This window comes from Muntiacus reevesi, chromosome X (genome assembly GCF_963930625.1).
Source record: "Muntiacus reevesi chromosome X, mMunRee1.1, whole genome shotgun sequence".
NCBI classification, from domain to species: Eukaryota; Metazoa; Chordata; class Mammalia; order Artiodactyla; family Cervidae; genus Muntiacus; species Muntiacus reevesi.
This window is the reverse complement of record NC_089271.1, coordinates 49730929-49739067: the sequence shown is the minus strand read 5'-3', so window position 1 is coordinate 49739067 and position 8139 is coordinate 49730929. Positions and strand designations below refer to the sequence as shown.

The window sequence follows — 8139 nt, the reverse complement described above, 5'->3', positions numbered from 1 at the left end:
AAATGAGCTTGGTAAAATGACTAAGTAATTGAATTTGCAGGAAAGAGAGGCAGAAAAATCTTATGATCAATCAAGATATCTCATTAGTAACATGTTATTTATTTTATTATAAAATTATAAAAATATTGTTCTGCAATTTGTAAATTATTTTTCAGGTATCACTATTATCACCATTATGTTTTATAAGTAATAAAATATTTTTAAAGAAAACACATTTTATTTTCATGCCTTTAACTGTACTTCCCACCTCTCCCCTAGTTTTTGAGCAAGGAACCCTCCATTTTCATTTTGCAGTGGGCCCTACAAATTATGTAGCAGGCTCTCACTCCTGCTGGATGGTAATTGTGAGATGACTTGAGGGAATTGTAGCCACTCAAACAGTTACTGCCCTAACCAAACTCCTTTTCACTGGGAGTAGGAGGTGGGGGTGGGTAGAAACAAGATGACAACACAGAAAATGGAGGTTATTGTAGATATCAATCATTTCCATGTGAATGGGATCATACTGTCCATATCATTTGGCCAACTGCTTTCTTCACTTGGCAACATCTTGAAGATCTTTCTACAAGGAAAATAATCAACCTTGTCCTTCTTTTTTGAATTCTTGTTCAGGGAATTCCATGATTTGGATGGCTCTTGATTTATTTTTTTTTTTCATTTATTTATATTAGTTGGAGGCTAATTACTTTACAATATTGTAGTGGTTTTTGCCATACATTGACATGAATCAGCCATGGATTTACATCTGTTCCCCATCCTGAAACCCCCTCCTACCTCCCTCCCCACCCCATCCCTCTGGGTCATCCTGGCTCTTGATTTATTTCTCCACTCCCTGATGGATATTTACAGTGGTTTAATTTTTCAGTAATACAGAGTTGCAGTGAACATACTAGTAAGGGCCTCCTTGTGCACAGGCATGTTTCTGTAGGTGGACACTCACAAGTGAGTTGCTGGGCCATAGAGTATGGATAGTTTCAATCTTAATACATACTGCCAAGCTGCCTTTCAAAAGCATTATGTCAGTTTTCACTCCCATCAGCAGTGTAGCTTCACATTTTCTAAGACTCCAACCTTTAAACTGTTTGCCAATCTGATGGAGAAAAAAAAATGGCAACTTGTGTTTGTTTTTAACTTTGCATTTTCCATCACTAGTGCAGTTGAGCATCTTTTTATTTGATGTTTATTGGCCTATTCTCTGTGAACTGTTTGTAACCTTTGGCTAGTTTTTCTTACAGGTTGTTTGTTTTTTTCCATATTGAGTTGTCAGAGTCATTTATATTTCTGGATATTAATCCTTTGTCTATTGTATAGCTGATATTTTCCTATAGTATGTACCATGTTTATGGTTTGTGTTGTCATACAGGAGTTTTAGATGTTTGTGTAGCCATTTGATATATTTATATCAGTCTTCTGTGGATTTTCTGTTTTGTTTATTGCTTTGCAAGACCTTTTTTTATCCATATTATCTTTTTTTTCTCATTCTGTTATAGTGCTTTCCATTTAGGTCTTTAACCTACCTTAAACTCATTTCCTTCTCAAAACTTTGCATTTCTCCTATCTGGAGCTCTTTTCCCCTGAGATGTTCCTACGGCTGACACCCTCAGGGCTCAGCTCAAATATTACTTATTCCAAAAGGCCTTTCCTGACAACCTTAACTAAATTAACCACCCTCTCTACATTAAGATGTGCCCTAGTTCATTACCTAAATTTATTTTCTTCATAGATCACCTTTTACTGAAGTTACCCAACTTTTGTTTATATGTTAATGGTCTGTCTCTCCTTAGATTGAAAACTCCCTGAAAGTAGGAATTTTGTCCTGTCCCTAGCTTCTAGAACACATTTAGAGTTTATTATAGTGAACTTGGTAACGATAACTTAATTTTTTCCAAAGGATTGTCACAACACCCAGGACTCCCTTTTCTAAAGGAGAAATATTTCAGTCATTCTGTTTTTCTACTCTTACTAAATACTGAGTAAGTCAAGGATGGTTATGACTATTATTTGGTCCAGTGTTTCTCAACCTATGGTGTTTTGGAATCACACTTGACTTATTTTTAAATTTAGATATACAGTGTGTATATCTTTTTGCCTTTTCATACTGAACTCTGAATATTCATTGGAAGGACTAATGCTGAAGCTGAAGCTCCAATACTTTGGCCACCTGATACAAAAAGCTGACTCATTGGAAAAGACCCTGATGCTGGGAAAGATTGAAAGCTGGAGGAGAAGGGGATGACAGAGGACGAGATGTTTGGGTGGTATCACTGACTCAATGAATGTGAGTTTGGGTAGGCTCTGGGAGGTGGTGGAAAACAGGGAGGCCTGGTGTCCTGCAGTCCATGGGGTTGCGGAGTCAGACGTGACTGAGCGACTGAACAAATAAGAGTGTATATAGTTTCCTAGGGCTACCACAACAAAGTACCACAAACTGCATGGCTTAAAACAACAGAAATTTATTGTCTCACAGTTCTGGAGGCCAGAAGTGGTGATGGTGGGCCATGCCCACTCTGAAAGCCCTAGCAAAGTATCCTTCCTTGTCTCTAGCTTCTAGTGATTGTAGTCTTTGATATTCCTTGACTTGTAGGTGTATCACTCTGCCTCCATCATCACATGTGTGTACCTGAACTTCTGTCTTGTAAGGACCTCAGTCATTGGGCTAAGGTCCACTCTAATGTGATATGATTCCATTTTAACATGGTTATATCTGCAAAGACCATATTTCTAAATAAAGTCACAATCACAGTTTGGGAGGACATTATTCAACCCAGTACAGAGGGTCACATTTAAAAAATCTGCTTTATTAGGTCTGGAATGGAGGCCCAGCATCCTTAATTTTTAAAAGCTTTAGACTTGACTGATGTTCACCTGGAAAGGTGGACATGGGGGAAGGCCCTTTTAAAGCAAACTCCCAAATCCAGATTCCAGTAAAGAAAAATACTGATGAATTTCACTGCATAACATTAAAGCTTTGGTGGGGGGAGGGGGGTGAATACCATAAACAAATTCAAAAGATCAACAAAGCTGGGAAAACATATTTGCATCATATATAATAAAAGGCTAATTTCTTTAATTTACAATGAGTTCAGAATAACTAATATAAAAAAGACAAAACCCAATAGTAAAGTGAGCTAAAGAATAAGCAAGTGATCTATAAAGACATGCACACATCAATAGAGATTTGAAAAGATATTTAATTTCATCCATGAGTAAAGGCATATAAATCAAAACAATAAAATGCCATCTTTATCTATAAGACTGGGAATTGTTTAAAGTCTGATTTAAACAGCAAGTCAGGGTACGAAGAAATACTAGATGCTTTCATATGCTGCTGGTGGGCTTGAAGTTGTTACAACTTTTTTGATGTATAATTTGGTAGAATATATCAAAATAAAACATGCAGATATTCTTTGAACGTTGTACGCATTGCTTATGCCTTCTCAGCAAACATTCCCCATTTTTTCCTTCCCAAGAAGTTGTAGATTTTTATTTATGTGTCTGTTCTTTCCACTCATAGCCCATGTATTTGTGGGTAAACAGATTTTACTCTCAGTTCTTCTGACCACAGACATCATTAGTTCAGAGGACTTATGACCTAAGCAAGTCAGTGAGGGAGAACCACGGGAGTCCTACTTACTTGGAATGTTGGATCAGAGTTTTCTCTTCTCTGTTGGACTTAAGGAAGAGATTCAAAGCCTCCATTGCCATTGTCAGCCATTTCATTGGCACCTTGGCTAAAGCACTGGTTCTCAGTCTTTAATGTTCATCAGAATCACCCAATCTGTTAAAACATAGATTGCTGATCTTTACCTACTCTCAGAGTTTCAAATTCTGCAGGTCTGTGGTAGGGACAAAGAATTTCCTTTTCTAAGAAATTCTCAGGTGAGATTGATGCTGCTGGTTCAGGTATCACACTGAAAAAAAACTACTTGGATAAAGTAGGGACTGCACAGCAAAGAGACTTAAAGAAACTGGGTAGCTCTAGCTCACCCTATCCCTGGAATTGTGCTTTGTTACTTGTAACCAAAAGCACCATAACCAATATATTCAGCAATTTTGGACTAAAAATTTACCCTATGGATATACTTGCAGAACTTTATCAAAACATATGCTGATGGATAGACTACCCTTGTGGCTCAGAGGTGAAGAAGCCACCTGCAATGCAAGAGATGCAGGTTCAATCCCTGGGTCGGGAAGATCCCCTGGAGAAGGAAATGTCAACCCACTCCAGTATTCTTGCCTGAAAAATCCCATGGGGCCAGAGGGATTGGGTGGAGAGGGAGGTGGGAGGGGGGATCGGGATGGGGAATACATGTAAATCCATGGCTGATTCATGTCAATGTATGGCAAAAAACACTACAATATTGTAAAGTAATTAGCCTCCAACTAATAAAAATAAATGGAAAAAAAATCCCATGGGCAGAGGAGCCTGGCAGGCTACAGTCCATAGAGTCACTAAGAGTTGGACACGACTAAACACAGCACACGCATGCGCACGCACACACACACACACACACACACACACACACATGCCGATGGATGATAATTGCAGCATTGTTTGTAATAGCTAAAACTGGAAGCAATCAAAGCAGTTGTCAATAGGGAATTGATCCATCAGATGGAATCATCCATCTAATGGAATACCATGTGGTTTAACAATTATGAAATTCTCTGTATATGCTTGTAGAAAAATATCTCTAAGATATATTAAATATAAAAAATCATGATGATTAAACAAAAGAGTAAGCATATATGCAGGTATGTGCTTAATTATTTCCTGGAAGGTTAATTCTGATTAAGAACAGCAATATTTGAGAAAAAGAGTTGGAATTGAGGTGGTGCTAGCAGTTTTTCGGTCTTCATTTTGTATATTTTATTCTGTTTGAGTTGCCTAACCTTAGGTAAATTTTCCTTTTGTCAAAAAAGAAAAGTCATTTGGTGTTATCTGGGCAAGGCATAATTCAACTTTAATTTCCTTCTTTGTATTTCTCTATTGAAGAAACAACTAATAAATATATTATTTTTTAAAAGATTAAATAATGAAAAGATAAATGGAAAACTGAAGACTTCTCAGGTACTCTGATGTGCAGCCGGGCTTGAGTGCCACTAACATGGTGCATAGTATATATGCTGGTGAGGATTTATACCTATCCTGATTGAGACTTAACTAGGGAGTTGCTAATTGTACTTTAATGTGCATATGAATTATCTAGGGATTTTGTTAAAATGCAGATTCTGGTTGAATAGATCTTTAGGTGGGGCCCAATATTCTGCATTCTAATAGTCTCCCCAAATGATGCTGATGTTGCTGGACTACTGGTCATACTTTGATAGCAAGAAAAAAGAAAGAGGAAAAGAGGAAAAAGAAGCAGCAGAAGGAGGAGGGACTATGAAGATAGAGGGAAGGGACAGATATGAGACATTGCAGAATGACTGGGCATATGGAGAGTCTTAGGTGATGAACTTTTTGGCCTGGGTGATGTGAGGATGGTAGTGACACTATTTGAGATAGAGAAATCAAGCTAGAGGAGGAGGGGGTATAGGAAACAATGAAGGAGTGTGAGTAAGACTTCACATTTGAACATATTGAGTCATTATTTTTCTGGGAGAATATGATATAGATTTGTCCAGTAGGCCATTTGAACTCTGACTCTGCTCAGTAAAGTTCACATAGAGGTAGATTTGGGAGTCATCTGTATAAACGTAAGAGCTGAGGTTATGTGATAGGATGAAACTGATCAGGGAGAAAGAATAGTGAGAAGGTGGCTGAAAACAGAAACTCTGAGAAATGCTAATCTTAAGAGACATTCTAAGAAGAAAATGGAGAAGTAGTGGGAGAGATAGTACAGAAGAATAAATATCTTGAAGGGCCTTCCTACTAAACAACCAGATTCTGCATAAAACATATTTTTTATTGTATTGCTGGACGTGTGAGTTAGCAACTGCTGCATAATAAACCATCCAAAACTCAGTAGCTTGAAACCAAACCATGTATTGTTGCTCATGAGTCTATAGGTCAATGTTCTGTTGATCTGCACTAGGCTTGGCTGATCTCAGCTGGGCTCACTTATGTATCTGTGACTGGTGGGTTGGTTGAGGACTGATAGGTCTAAGCTGGTCTGGCTGGATATAGCTAGACAAATGGGTCTCTCCTCCAGAAGGCTAGCCCAGGCTCATTCCCATGGTAACTCCAGGGGTCCAATAGAGTGAGCAGAAGCATGCAAGGCTTAGAACTGACATAATATCACTTCTGCAACATTCTATTGATAAAAGGAAAACACAAGATTATTCTAGATTTGAAGGGTAGAGAAACAGATGCCATCTCTTAAAGGGAAGAGCTGCAAAAGGTGTACGTACATATAGGGAGGTGCAAACAGCTGTGACCATTTTTGTAATCAGTTTATCATGCTGGACTTAGAAGTGAAAGAAGTCTTTAAAGAGCAAGCAAGATAAAGCAAAGAAACAAAGCCATGACAATAGCAGTAATAAACTCCAGTGAGCTGGCTAGGGAGAGTGGGGCACTTGAGACACTTTCAAAAATGGAACAGAGGTAGTTCTTTGGAAAACTGAGGTGCTGTTATTGGAAGAAATGAGGAAAGGCTGCTGATCAGGTAGGAAAACAAACAGACATCTGCCTCAGAATCTAAGAGTCTAGTCTTTATCATGAGAAAATTCTAGAAATACTTTAAATTGATATGGAACAGTTTTTCTGGTCCTTGAAACCAATATGCACATGACACATCCTTCAGGAGTCTGACCTTGGCCTCAAAACCAGCATGCTAATTGTGCCATCTTAATGTATTAATGTATAACATGTTTTCACATCCACTAGCTTGTGTTACTCTTACAACTACCTATAAGGGAGGTAAAGCAGGCATTACTATTCCCACTTAATACTACTTCTAAAAATAATTTTGTCACTATCTTATAAAACTGAGCATTTGCCTGCCTTAGGTCCCAGCAGGAGACATGTACACAAGCATTCATGGCAACATTGATGGAAATAAGAATGGGTAGAGCTTGCCAGAGTTGAACAGAGCCGAGCACCCACCGCTGCCTGCTGTGTACACCTCTGCTCCATGGCTGGCCTCAACTCCCTGGAGGCGGTGAAACGCAAGATGCAGTCCCTGCAGCAGCAAGCAGATGAGGCAGAGGACCGCACGCAGGGCCTGCAGTGGGAGCTGGATGGCGAGCGTGAGCAGCACGAGAAAGACCAAGATGATGTGGCAGCTCTCAATTCACACATCCAGCTTGTCGAGGAATGGGACAGGACTCAGGAATGACTGGCCACAGCCCTGCAGAAGCTGGAGGAGGCAGAAAAGGCTGCAGATGAGAGCGAGAGGGATGAAGGTGATAGAAAACCTGGCCATGAAAAATGAGAAGATGGAGATTCAGGAGATGCAGCTTAAAGAGGCCAAGCACATTGCTGAGGAGGCCAACCACAAATACAAGGAGGTAGCTCGTAAATTGGTCATCCTGGAGGGCGAGCTGGAGAGGGCGGAGGAGTGTGAGGTATCTAAACAAAAATGTGGTGACCTGGAAGAACTCAAGAATGTCACTAACAACCTGAAGTCACTAGAGGCTGCATCTTTAAAGTATTCTGAAAAGGTGGACAAATATGAAGAAGAAATTAAACTTCTGTCTGACAAACTGAAAGAGGCTGAGACCCATATCAAATTTGCAGAGAGAACAGTTGTGTAACTGGAAAAGAGAATTGATGACCTGGAAGAAAAACTTGCCCAGGCCAAAGAAGAGAACAGGGGCTTATCTCAGACACTGGCTCAAACACTGAATGAACTAAACTGTATATAACCAAAACAGAAGAGTCTTATTCCAACAGAAACTCCAGAGCTCCGTGTCTTTCTCTTCTCTTGTAAGAAGTTTCTTTTGTCATTGCCTTTTCGCCTTAGTGGAAATGTCAAAAGAAATTATGAATACATGAAAAATATTTTGTATCAGAGAAGCTTTGAGCACCAGTTAAATCTACTCCTTTCTTTTTTTCAAGTGGCACCAATTTTTTCAGCTCAATTTTTACCCTTACATTGCATATATTCTTAAGGTAGGCAGGGGATTTCACATTGAGCATACTCTCTTTTAAAACCGAGGGCATTTGGTTCCTGGGAGAATAGAGAAACCCACACT

At 39.2% G+C, this 8139-nt stretch overlaps 1 pseudogene; it reads left to right on the top strand.

The window, feature by feature from the left end:
* The first annotated feature begins 7076 nt into the window (after positions 1-7076).
* LOC136153501 (tropomyosin alpha-4 chain pseudogene) lies at positions 7077-7913 on the top strand (annotated as a pseudogene).
* The last annotated feature ends 226 nt before the right edge of the window (positions 7914-8139 follow it).